General features: G+C 45.4%; 1 protein-coding gene across 1 annotated transcript in view; it reads left to right on the plus strand.

Annotated features, from left to right (window-relative positions):
* Positions 1-4,146: 4,146 nt before the first annotated feature.
* The window catches only part of NEDD9 (neural precursor cell expressed, developmentally down-regulated 9), a 187,086-nt gene continuing 177,295 nt past the window's right edge, over positions 4,147-13,937 (plus strand). The window contains exon 1 of the mRNA XM_043908549.1: positions 4,147-4,322. The gene's annotated coding sequence lies outside the window, so the exon portion shown is untranslated. The remainder of the gene's footprint in view (positions 4,323-13,937) is intronic.

Genomic DNA, 13,937 nt, shown 5'->3' on the forward strand with positions numbered 1-13,937 from the left:
AGGATGAGAAGCTGTATGGGTGAAGGAATGAGGTTCTGCAGAGATCATGAGGGATAATGAGAGAGCTCGCAGCGGCATCTCACCCGCGCAAGGCATGAGCTAAGGGTAGGGCTCAGAGCTCTGGAGAGTGAGGAAAGCTTGGGAAGAAGACATGACGGATAGGAGGAGATGGGTAGGAAGGTTCATGAGCTGTAGAAGGGCCTCGATTGAGGTTATTAGGAGAGAATTTGCCAGAAACAATGTGGTCTTTGTTAACCTGCCCCAGCGAGTCTGGGTAGCTCTGAAGTATGAGAGAAATTAAGGAGATTGAACTTCCACCTGGGGCTGGAAGTGGGTGAACACCCAGAAGAACAAAAACAAGGAAATCAACACTAATGGATTGCTGAAATAGCTTTCTGTGGGGTTCTGGTCGCATAAGAGTGCCACACGCCAGGGCTTGGCTGATGGACCGGCAGAGTAGAAGACATGGAAGACAAAAATGTCCTGTTACAGGAGACAGAAAAAGAGAGTTGTGAGCACCAAGAGAACAAAAGAGGAAGGTGAATAAGGTTCATTTTGGTCCTAAAAGTGAAGGAAGGTGTCTGACTCTTTGTGACTGTATAGACTGTAGCCCACCAGGCTCCTCTGTCCATGGAATCCTCCAAGCAAGAATACTGGACTGAGTACATCATACCTACTAAACTGAAATTTCTCTTCGGGAAGGAGCGGATTTTCATTCATTTTTTATTTATCATAGCACTCGTTCCATAAATGCTTTTAATATTGTGAGTGAACCAATTAATGGGAATAGTGATCTCACTAATAGCCCCACTCTGCTACGAGTTTTCTGAGGACAGGCCCTGTGTCTTGGGAACCGACGCATCAGTCAGGTGCAGGGGCACTCGGGGGAGCTTGCAGGTCCACCATAGTTACTGAATGGACAAATGAGCTGAATCCTTCTGAGGTCTGATTTCTTCATCTGAAAATGAAAACCACAAGACCAACCCCCAGTCCCAAGAAGGGAGGAGGCATACATTCTAATACTAGACAACTCTGCTCATAAAACCTGCCAAACCAACTCCTGAGCATATTCATTTAAATTCCTCAGTGGGCAGCTGACTCCCCATGGCTAATACTGTGTTATTTCAAGGAGGGAAATGAGTCAAGCCAATGGAATCATAAATACACACACAGACAGACACACACGCACACACACTGAGGCACATCTTGACCATAGATTTTTTTAAACTTTTCATCCTCCTTGGACCAGACATCCATGACAGATTCAAAACAGTTGCCAGGAGGTTGGCTACTGCCTAACAGGTAGTTATAAACCATTCTATGGCGCTGAGATTCCAGCCGAGATGGCACGAAGAAGCTAATTAAAGCAGCCAAGAAGACTGTTTACATTAAGAGGAAAATGTAAACACAGTCTTCACTGGATACAGTGATTAGAAATAACACTTGTTTGTTTTTTTCCACAGCCATCTGTGGTTTGTCAAAATTTTGACATGTGGCATAACCTGCCACTAATCAAAACAGAGGAAAACAAATGAAAAAAAGAAGAAGACAGTCTAAGACTGTAAGTAGGAAAACAGACATAGAAAACTTCTATCTTTTCAAGTAGGAAAATCATTTAGCATGTTTTTCTAAAACAAAGCTGATCTGTCTTTGGACAAAGTTGGAGCTCCTTGGTTTGCCTTGACAGATGTGACTTCTCTGTGTCCTGCGGAGCTCAGCAGTGGGGGGTCAGGCAGCTCAGAGTGGGAAAAGAAACCCTGCGGATGCAGATGAAATAACAGACTTAAGGATAGTCAAGTCGCCAAACTCAAGGACTTTATTTAAAAGAAGCCGAAGCTTAGTTTTGTCTTAGTATATCTAAGGTGTCACTGACTTACAGAAACAACTCAATGGCATTAATCTTTGGGTTATATATTTTATAACTGGAAAGCATTTTCCTAAGATTTAGCATTTGAATTTACATGGCATGGACATCTACTACAGAAAATACTATTTATTGATAACGTACTTTAATGATATGGGAAATGCATGGAGAAGCATTTGGAAAAAATTATTTGCTGTCTCTGCTTCTCCTCTTCCTCTATTAATTTGTTATGAAAACTCTACACTTACAATAATAAGTGTAGAATAATTCTACCTCAAATCTGGAGCAGGTCCCGATATATAGCACATACTCAAGAATATTTTTTTTAAGGAAAGAGAGAGGGAAAAAAAAATGGAGTAACTTAATGATATTTGTACCATGAAGACCGCTAAAATATATAAAAATTAATGCTGATATGTACACTTATAAAGATTAATAGAGACCTTCTTCTTGTTGCTGTGTTTCTAAGTCCCAGTTGGATAAGGCATTGAGCTGAGTATTTCTCTGCTTAAACGTAGCATCCGCTTATGAGCAGGGGATTCCTTATCCTGATTCAGGCCAGCTCAACGTTTACAAATAAATGACATGGATCTGAGTTTCAGAGAAGTAGTACAAGAAATTGAAACAAAACAAGAACAAAACAGAAGTCACAAGAGTACACTAGACAATAGGAGCCATGAGCAGAGTGTGAAGATGAGGGGAAGGTCAAGGACAGCCCTGTCCTTGCCAGGGAGATGGAGCAGGCAGGAGCAGAAACAACAGACACCATGATCATTTCAGAGTTTCGATTATTCAAACCATTTCCCTCTCCTCTTTCAATCCTCTGTGCCACCAAGTCATCTGCTAGGCACCAGCAAGGGGTGGGAAGTGGGGAAAAAAAGGAGAAAAGTAAAGGACTGCACTTATATATAATTTGCCACTAATTAATAATGGTAAGCACACAGAACGCTGCTTACTTATTTATTATGCCAGGTGCCCCTTGAATACTCTGCGTATACTAACTCCTTCAATTCTCACAGCAGTCCTTTGGTTATTTCCATTTTACAAATGAGGGAGTCAAGGCACAGAAAGATCAAAAGTGTTTGAAGAGTAAAGTCAAGATTCAAATCCAGGTGGTGAGTCTCAGAGCATGTCCCCTTGTCTATCGCTTTGATGCCCAGCTGGGAAAAGACCCAGATTGGGGATGGAATACTTTCAAATTCCCTTTCACATGATCAGATCTAGCTTTCTGTGTGTTCAGTCACTTCGTTGTGTCAGACTCTTGCCACTCCATGAACTGTAGCCCGCAAGGCTCCTCTCTTCATGGGATTTTCCAGGCAAGAATACTGGAGTGGGTTGCCATTTCCTTCTCCAGGGGAATCTTTCCAACCCAGGGATTAAACCTGCATCTCCTTCATCGACAGGCAGATTCTTTACTGTCAAGCCATCTGGGGTGTATCACATGGTAAATAGGAATGGTCTGTTTGGTACCTAGACCCCAGCACAGAGTACAGGTTCAGTAAAATACTTGTCCAGTGAAAGGATGTTTCAGGTCAATTTATAATAGAACTCTTTAGAACATATTGATGAATTGATGCTTTCAAACTGTGATGCTGGAGAAGACTCTTGAGAGTCTCTTGGACAGCAAGGAAATTAAACCAGTCAATCCTAAAGGTAATCAACCCTGAATAGTCATTGGAAGGACTGATGCTGAAGCAAAGCTCCAACACTTTGGCCACCTGATGCAGAGAGTCAACCCATTGGAAAAGACCCAGATGTTGGGAAAGACTGAAGGCAGAAGGAGAAGGGGGCGACCGAGGATGAAATGGTTGGATAGCATCACCGACTTGATGGACATGAGTTTGAGCAAACTCCAGAAGACAGTGAAGGACAGGGAAGCCTGGTGTGCTGCAGTCCACGGGGTCACAAATAGTTGGACATGACTTAGCAACTGAACAACAGAACATATTGAGCTGATAAAACTGCAAAATCCTAAATTAATAGGTCTCAAATAGCCTAATTTTTGCCTCAGTGCAGCCTAAGAAGGTGCTTGTGCCACATAGAAAGGATATTCCACAGAATTTCATGGCACCAATGACCTAAAGATCACCTCTCTTTCTCAAAACAGCGAACAGTGTAGATCAGGACTAGATGGCTCACCTGTCACTATACAACCAACTCAGTGTATCAGGAGGTCCGCCAGAGGAGAGGAGAGAGAAAAAAAAAAAAAAAGGCGCCGAGAAAGGAAATGAACTGAGACAACATCACTTCTCAGCAACCGGAAGGAAAAAGACACAGAGGCTCGCCACTGGCTGTCTACCCGCGGGGTCGCTCGGTGGGGCCGCGCTCACAGCGGCCTTCAGAAGCGGGTCTGGTGGCCGCAGCTAGAAAGAAGCACAGCCATGAAGCAGGACTGAGCCGCCACCTCCAGCCCGCCCGCCGGACGCCCCGAGGGCCCCCCAGCGCGGCTGCGCCCCGGGTGAGTTCCCCGGCCCTTGCTGAGGCCTGAGGGGTGGGGCGGGCGGCAGGCTCGCTCAGACTCTGACTTCCTGAGCGGCTGTCAGACAGCTGCGCTGCTCCCCGCCGTGGGCACCCTCGTCTGCAGCTGCTGGGAGGGCCGCCACATGCCGCCGAGGGGCAGCGCGTGGCTCCGGGTCTCCTGCAGGCTGGCTGACGGGCAGCTTCCAGTCGATGCGGTTCTGCATTTCGGATCTTCCTGGGTGGGTGCTTCCTGGGTGTGAGGGACGTGGCTCCTCCCCCTTCCTGCTGTCAGAGAGCTTCCCCTGCGCTGACCATGAGCTTTTACTTTTTCTAAATTATTTCAGGCCCTCTAAGTGTGGGCTGTCACTTACAGCTAATGGTGGATCTGAGTCACGTATAACCTGGTGTTCAGCCTCTGTGGGAATGACTGAGGGACAGGAAGTGGTGACTGAGAATCACTCAGTGAGTGTCTAGACTCTGCCGCGAACCGGCCGTTAGCCTCCCCTCTGCGGGGTTTGGAGACAAAGGACGCTGTTCTTCGTGTCCACATCCTTGCTTTTCTCTGTTTACATTAATTCTTTGAACGTGTTCGTTCCTTCAGTTGCCTTTCTTCCTCAAAGAGCTGGAGGCCACCTTTTTATCTTGCTGACTTTATTAATACTTCAAAATGAGAACACACACAACTTGAAAGGGGAAAAGCCCTTCTAAAGGGGTCAGGCGTTGTCCAAAGCTGCCAGGCGTTGTCTAAAGCTGCCAGGAGGTTGGTGAGCAGGCTGGTCCCCGTGCTAGTGACCAGAAGTGAGGGTGGGGGCGCTCTGGTCCTTTCAACTCCTGCTTGGAGAGCCCCTCCCTTCCCCCCAGAAGCTGGTTTCTCCTCCAGAAGTGAGTGTGAGGTAGGACCATCCACAGCAGAGCCCTGGGAACCAGCCAAGTGGTCTTCCTCTTAGTTTCTATTTGCTCCCAGGCTTGCTTATTTTTTGGATATTCCTGTTCTAAGAATGGGGCAGAGGGGAGCAATGGACAGGGCAGGGTGAGAGCCCTTTCATGTGAGAGCTCCACTGTTTCTCGTGAACTAGTTCACTAAATTATTGAATAAGTGTCTAGTGAGTATTCACCGTGTGGAAGCCACATTTAAGTCAGTAAGACGGAACAAAACTGACATTGCCCTGCCCTCCCCCCTGCCAAAAGCTTGCCATCCAGGGGAGAGGCAGACGTTGACTAATCATTACACAAATGTGATAAGGACCAGAGCACATAGTGGAGCCTGATCTGTCTGGGAGTCAGCGAGGTTTCCATACATGGGGACCAGGAGAACTGGAAAACACGCGCACGAGGCAAAGTGTTGGCTGGTGCCAGGCGGGAGACCCGAATTGTCTGGCTAAATTAAGGTGTGGCCAGAGGAAAGAGTAGAGTGCCTCAACAGGAGTCCGGACAAAGAGACAGCGCTGATGATGCTGGTCCTTCTAAAATTGGTGGAGACACTTGGAGCGTTGTCATCTGATGTGCGTTTTTAAGGAATCCCTTTTGCTGCTGTGTGGAGAATGGATGGGAGGGGTCACACCCACAGACAGGGAGACCGGTTAGAAGGCTGATGAAGTCAGCCAAGCAAGGACATCAGTGGGAATCCAGACAAGACGAGGGCGTCTAATGAGTATTCATGGTGGAGACAAAACAGAGAGATGATAGACAAAATAGACAGATAGAGAGGCATTGAGAAGGGACAATCAGAGGGACTTGGGGGCAGACAGGAAAGGAGATCCCGGGGGCAGGGTGGAAGGTGATCCCCAGTGTCCTGGTTGGGGCTTCCGAATGGATGTTGATGCTGCTCACTGATTCTAGGAGCGTTAATGAGCATCCAGGCCTGGGATGAGTTCTCTTGGATTTTGGAGGGCTTTGAACACATCCAGGGGCAGATGTCAGCCAGGCCGTCGACATGCTGGCCTAGAGCCCAGAGCAAAGGTCTGGGGATCCTTAGTATATACATGCTAATTGGTGCCGTGGGTTTGGATGAAATATTTTTGAGAGAGAACATCAAATGAGAAAAGAGGGGGTGGCTTAGGATGGAACCTCAAGAAAGCCTAACATTTAAACAGCGAGAGGAGCGTGAGCTCTCTAAGAAAACTAGGTACTTTCTTGAAAAGTTAGACACAGAATGACCACATATCCTAGCAATTCCACACCTACCTACATTCCACTCCAAAGAACTAAAAACAGGGGCTCAAATCAGTACATGCACATGTGTTCATAACAGCAATATTAACAATTGCCAAAAGGTAGAAATAGCTTAGAAGTCCATCAACAGATGAATGGATAAATAAATTCTTCTGTAACCATAAGATGGAATATTATTCAGTCACATGACAGAATATTGTGTGGGCCTGCATGCTCAGTCATGTCCAACTCTTTGTAACCCTATGGACTAGAGCCCACCAGGCTCCTCTGTCCATAGGATTTTTCAGGCAGGAATACTGGAGTGGGTTGCCATCTCCTTCCCCAGGGGATCTTCCTGACCCAGGGATCGAACCTGTGACTCCTGTGTCTCCTGCATTGCACGCAGTTTATTTACTGCTGAGCCATCGGGGAAGTCTTGATAGAATATTATTCAGCCACAAAAAGGAATGAAGGTCTGATACATGCTACAACATATGTGAACCTCAAAAACATTGTTCTAAGTAGAACACAGCAAGGAGATCAACCCCGTCAATCCTAAAGGAAATCAGTCCTGAATATTCACTGGAAAGACTGATGCTGAAGCTGAAACTCAAACTCCAATACTTTGGCCACCTGATGTGAAGAACAGACTCATTGGAAAAGAACCTGATGCTGGGAAAGATTGAAGGCTGGAGGAGAAGGGGAAGACAGAGGATGAGATGGTTGGATGGCATCACCAAGTCGCTGGACACGAGTTTGAGCAAGCTCCAGGAGTTGGTGATGGACAGGGAAGCCTGGCGTGCTACAATCCATTGGGTCGCAAAGAGTCAGACAGGACTGAGCAACTGAACAGCAACTGAACTGAAGAGAAAGCTAGGTCCCAAAATGCATGATTCCGTTTAAATGAAATCCCGAGAATGGGAACATCACTAGAAACAGAATGGAGATTGGGGGCTGGGAGCAGGGGAGGATGGGGAACCACTGCTTCAGTGGTACAGGGTCTCCTTTCGGGGTAAACCAGTTGATTTGGAACTAGATAGAGGTGGCGGTTGCCCCACATTGTGGATGTATTGAATGTCACTGACTTGTTCTCTTTAAATTGGCTAATTTATGTCGTGTGAGTTTTAGTTCAATATTTTTAAAATGTGGCGGGGGGAGGAAAAAGACTAGAAAAGTGTAAGCACAGTTGCAGGAGGACAGACTGTTTGACTTTGGTCAAGTTATGTAACTTCTGGTGCCTCTTCCTCTATATGTAAATAAGGGGAAATTAGTCACTATGGTGAAGGGCTGTGGTAAGGATTAAACGTGATTTTTTTTTTTTTTTAACTATCTAGCAGAGAAAGGGTGTAGCAGAAGCAGTCAGAGTTCTGCCTACATTCTTCAGGCCTCAGCACAACTGAGCTGACTTCTAACAGCCTGAATCTTTATCTCATGACCTAAGGGCTCCCTCCAGGCCAAGTAGAGCCACTTCCATTGCCCAAAGGCAAATGAAAAGCCCCAAGAATTAACTCTCTCATGGACTATAGATATCCCAGCTCCATTACAGTGGAATACTCTTAAGACCATATTTAGTTCAGTCACTCAGTTTTGTCCGACTCTTTGTGACCCCATGGACTGCAGCATGCTAGGCTTCCCTGTCCATCACCAACTCCTGGAGCTTACTCAAACTCATGTCCATTGAGTTGGTGATGCCATCCAAACATCTCATCCTCTGTCTTCCCCTTCTCCTTCCACCTTCAATCTTTCCCAGCATCAGGGTCTTTTCAGATGAGTCAGTTCTTCACATCAGGTGGCCAAAGTATTGGAGTTTCAGCTTCAGCATCAGTCCTTCCAGTGAATATTCAGGACTAATTTCTTCTAGGATAGACTGGTTGGATCTACTTGCAGTTCAAGGGACTCTCAACAGTCTTCTCCAACACCACAATTAAAAAGCATCAACTCTTTGGCACTCAGCTTTCTTTATAGTCCAACCTTCACATCCATACATGACTACTGGAAAAACCATAGCCTTGACTAGATGGACCTTTGTTGGCAAAGTAATGTCTCTGCTTTTTAATATGCTGTCTAAGTTGGTCAGAACTTTCCTTCCAAGGGGTAATCGTCTTTTAATTTCATGGGTACAGTCACTATCTGCAGTGATTTTGGAGCCTGAAAAAATAAAGTCTGCTACTGTTTCCATTGTTTCCCCATCTATTTGCCATGAAGTGATGGGACTGGATGCCATGATCTTAGTTTTCTGAATGTTGAGCTTTAAGCCAACTTTTTCATTCTCATCAAGAGGCTCTTTAGTTCCCTTGGTATCTCTAATTTTCTTGAAGAGATCCCTATCTTTCCCATTCCATTGTTTTCCTCTATTTCTTTGCATTGATCACTGAGGAAGACCGTCTTACCTTTTCTCAAATTTTCCTCCTAGACTTATGCCCCCGTTCCCATAGTGGTAGCTGACTTGGTCTTGTGCCCTTTCTCATTTTATTCTCTTCTCTTTTCACTCTTCCCTCCCCCCAGCATTCTTCCCACCCATTCAAGGGCCCTGGGGGGGTGGGGAGGGCCCTTCTCATCCCCTTGTGAGATTCCACTTGGAGAAAGGACCCAGGCCCCAGAACTGCGAAGGGTCCTTTAAACCCAGCACGTCCTGTACAAAACTGCACCACGTGAAGATACCTCCCACATCGAATCGCCTCCACTCCCCCTCTACCTTCTGGCCTCCCCATAACTCATTTGATCAAAATTTCCAAAGTGTGGGACACAATAAGTGGGTATGGCAGCCAACACCCAAATGTGGCATTTAATCACACTGAGTCATTCAACTTCGTCACTGTGTCATGGAGAAAGATCTTTTCCATTTTACTCTTTTCATCCTTTGATGTAGGCCTGATCTGAAGACCCATCTAACTGTGGCCGTTTACCTTTTCCACAAAGAGAAAGTAGACCTCAGGCTACGAGCCATCAGCAGACAGTGGTAGCTAGCTAAAATTTAATAGCACAATTTTGTCTTCTAGTAACCACAGTGGCACTGGCTTTTTATTTGCAGAAGTGGCATGAAAGATTTTTATTTTTTTAAATTTACACATCTTTAAGTTTAAAAGAAGGCATCTTTTTATTTCTTTTCCTTTTTTTTGTTTTTATATTCTTCCAATTTTACTGAGATATAGTTGACATACAGCACCAAATAAGTTTAATGCATACAACATAATGATTTGACTTACGTACATCATGAAATGATTGTCACAGCAGAATATCCATCATCCCTTATAGATACAATATTAAAGAAATTGAAAAAAATATTTTTTCCTTGTGATGAGAATTCTTGGGATTTATGCCCTTAAAAACTTGCATAGATAATGTAGAGCAGTGTTAATTATATTTATCATCTTGTATATTATCTGGTGGTTCAGCAGTAAAGAATCCGCCTGCCAATGCAGGAGACGCAGGAGACGAGGGTTCAATCTCTAGGTCAGGAAGATCCCCTGGAGAAGGAACTGACAACCCACTCCAGTGTTCTTGCCTGGAGTATCTCATGGGCAGAGGAGCCTGGCAGACAGCAGTCCATGGGGTCGCAAAGAGTCAGACACTACTGAGCAACTATACCACATTACATCCCTAGTACTTATTTACAACTGGAAGTTTGTACTTTTTGACCACCTTCATCCAATTGGTCATCCTCCACCACCCTGAAAGTGAGTCAGTTTAAAGTAAAGGACCATGTCCCTCCTGGTACTGGCGGCACAGTTGATGAGGAAACCCCGACCTGTGGGGCCTGACGGAGGGAAGACTGGACAGAGCTCCGCGAGAGCAGGTGCTCCCCAACGGCATGGCTGTGTCCTGTCCACCCAGCTGCAGGGCCAGGAGGGATGGGTGTCCTGGGCAGGGCCTGGCTGAGCCAGCCTCGTGTGTGCCCCAGGCTTTTCTGGTCATTAAAATAAGCAACTTCACTGTGCCCGCCGTGGCTCGCACATGTCCAGGCCGTGAGGGGAAAGACTGCTTGAGATGGACACAGCCCCGGGCTCCTGGTCGGGGAGTCCTGCCCCCAGGACAGAGGCTGGCCATTCAGGAGTAACTCAGCAGAGGTGCCAATGCACCCACTGTCCTTTGCACGTTCACTTTAGATTAGAAGCTGTGGTGGAAGGCGGTCTATAACTCAACTGTGTTTAATTTAAGTCTTTTTTTTTTAATTTGTTTTTTTGGCTGTGCTGAGTCTTCATAGCTGTGCAGGCTTTTCTGTAGTCATGGAGAGCAGGGGCTCCTCTCTAGTTGCAGTGCACAGGTTTCTCACTGCAGTGGCTTCTCTTGTTGTGGCTTATGGGCTCTTAGGGCACGTAGGTTCAGTAGTTATGGTTCCCGGGCTCTAGAGCACAGGCTCAGTAGTTGTGACGCGTGGGCTTAGCTACTCCGAGGCACATGGGATCCTCCCCAACCAGGGATTGAACCCATGTCTCCTGCATGGGCAGGCAGATTCTTTACCACTGAGCCACCCAGGCAGCCCTTCTACTTAATTTCTATTGGCGGCTGTTCTTCCCCAAGTCCCTCCCTCCACTTCCCAAGGAAGATGGTGAATGAGGGCCACTAATCCAGATCCATTTCACTTGGGAAAAACTTTAAAATATGTGAAACATTTCATGCTACAAAGCACTATATATGATGTGCACATACATTCTAAATAATAGTGGAAGTAAGAAAACAAATCCATGTGTACCCACTGCCCACCTTCCCAACACTTGAAGGGAACTGCTGCCTTAAATTTTTTATTAACCACACTCCATTATATTTATTTTTAGACTGGCCTCATGAACCTATATGTATACATGTATAGGCAATTTGTATGTAGTTAATTTATATGCGTTTTGTGTGTATATGCAGCTTATTTTTGCCTGTTTAGTAACTTACACACATGTAATCATACCACATGCATTCCTCCATAACTGACTCTGTGACTCGGTGTCCTTTTGGAGGATTATCCATATGGATGCAAATAGATGCTGACGACTCATTTTCATGGCTGTAGAGCATTCTCTTGTGTAAACAAGTGACAGTCTATTTATCATCTCTATCAGTTGACAATCCTAGGTCATTGCCAAAGATGAAGGCTCGAGGATGATTGCAGGAAGGCATGATGCCTCCCAAATTTCTCCTTCTCTCATGCACAAAACCCTACTAGCAGAGGTGTGAAGCAGCTTTGCCTTATGTTAGAAACTGGTTTTAACTGGGGGTAACAGGTGAATACCTGAATGGTCTAGTGGTTTTCCCTACTTTCTTCAATTTAAGTGTGAATTTTGCAATAAGGAGTTCATGATCTGAGCCATAGTCAGCTCCCGGTCTTGTTTTTTGCTGACTGTATAGAGCATCTCCATCTTTGGCTGCAAAGAAGATAATCAATCTGATTTTGGTGTTGACCATCAGGTGATGTCCATGTGTAGAGTCTTCTCTTGTGTTGTTGGAAGAGCGTGTTTGCTATGACCAGTGCGTTCTCTTGGCAAAACTCTATTAGCCTTTGCCCTGCTTCAGTCCGTACTCCAAGGCCAAATTTGCCTGTTACTCCAGGTGTTTCTTGACTTCCTACTTTTGCATTCCAGTCCTCTATAATGAAAAGGACATCTTTTTTGGGTGTTAGTTCTAAAAGGTCTTGTAGGTCTTCATAGAACCATTCAAGTTCAGCTTCTTCAGCATTACTGGTTGGGGCATAGGCTTGGATTACCAAAATATGGAATGGTTTGCCTTGGAAACAAACAGAGATCATTCTGTCGTTTTTGAGATTGCATCCAAGTACTGCATTTTGGACTCTTTTGTTGACCATGATGGCTACTCCATTTTTTCTAAAGGATTCTTGCCCACATTAATAGATATAATGATCATCTGAGTTAAATTCACCCATTCCAGTCCATTTTAGTTCGCTGATTCCTAGAATGTCAACATTCACTCTTGCCATCTCCTGTTTGACCACTTCCAATTTGCCTTGATTCATGGACCTAACATTCCAGGTTCCTATGCAATATTGCTCTTTACAGCATCAGACCTGGCTTATATCACCAGTCTCATCCACAACTGGGTGTTCTTTTTGCTTTGGCTCCATCCCTTCATTCTTTCTGGAGTTATTTCTCCACTGATCTCCAGTAGTATATTGGGCACCTACTAACCTGGGGAGTTCCTCTTTCAGTGTCCTATCATTTTGCCTTTTCACACTGTTCATGGGGTTCTCAAGGCAAGAATACTGAAGTGGTTTGCCATTCCCTTCTCCAGTGGACCACATTCTGTCAGATCTCTCCACCATGACCCGACCGTCTTGGGTGGCCCCACATGGCATGGCTTAGTTTCATTGAGTTAGACACTACTGTGGTCCTGTGATCAGATTGGCTAGTTTTCTGTGATTATGGTTTTAGTGTGTCTGCCCTCTGATGCCCTCTCACGATACCTACTGTCTTACTTGGGTTTCTCTTACCTTGGACGTGGGGTATCTCTTCACGGCTGCTCCAGCAAAGTGCAGCCGCTGCTCCTTACCTTGGATGAGAGGTATCTCCTCATGGCCGCCCTCCTGACCTTGAACGTGGAGTAGTCCCTCTCGGCCCTCCTGTGCCCTCGCAGCTGCAGCTCCTTGGAGGTTGGGTTGCTCCTCTCAGCCGCCGCCCCTGACCACCGCCCACTATACCATTCAGGTATCGCCTAAATCAAATCCCTTATGACTATACAGTGGAAGTAAGAAATAGATTTAAGGGACTACATCTGATAGAGTGCCTGATGAACTATGGACGGAGGTTCGTGACATTGTACACGAGACAGGGATCAAGACCATCCCCATGGAAAAGAAATGCAAAAAGGCAAAATGGTTGTCTGAGGAGGCCTTACAAACAGCTGAGAAAAGAAGAGAAGTGAAAAGCAAAGGAGAAAAGGAAAGATATTCCCATTTGAATGCAGAGTTCCAGAGAATAACAAGGAGAGATAAGAAAGCCTTCCTCAGCAATCAATGCAAAGAAATAGAGGAAAACAACAGAATGGGAAAGACTAGAGATCTCTTCAAGAAAATTAGAGATACCAAGAGAACATTTCATGCAAAGATGGGTTCAATAAAGGACAGAAATGGTATGGACCTAACAGAAGCAGAAAATATTAAGAAAAGGTGGCAAGAATACACAGAAGAACTGTACAAAAAAGATCTTCACAACCCAGATAATCACAATGGTGTGATCACTCACCTAGAGCCAGACATCCTGGAGTGTGAAGTCAAGGGGGCCATAGAAAGCATCACTACAAGCAAAGCTAGTGGAGGTGATGGAATTCCAGTTGAGCTATTTCAAATCCTGAAAGATGACGCTGTGAAAGTGCTGCACTCAATATGCCAGCAAATTTGGAAAACTCAGCAGTGGCCACAGGACTGGAAAATGTCAATTTTTGTTCCAATCCTAAAGAAAGGCAATCCCAAAGAATGCTCAAACTACCGCACAATTGCACTCATCTCACACGCTAGTAAAGT

This window comes from Cervus elaphus, chromosome 7, assembly GCF_910594005.1.
Source record: "Cervus elaphus chromosome 7, mCerEla1.1, whole genome shotgun sequence".
NCBI lineage: Eukaryota > Metazoa > Chordata > Mammalia > Artiodactyla > Cervidae > Cervus > Cervus elaphus.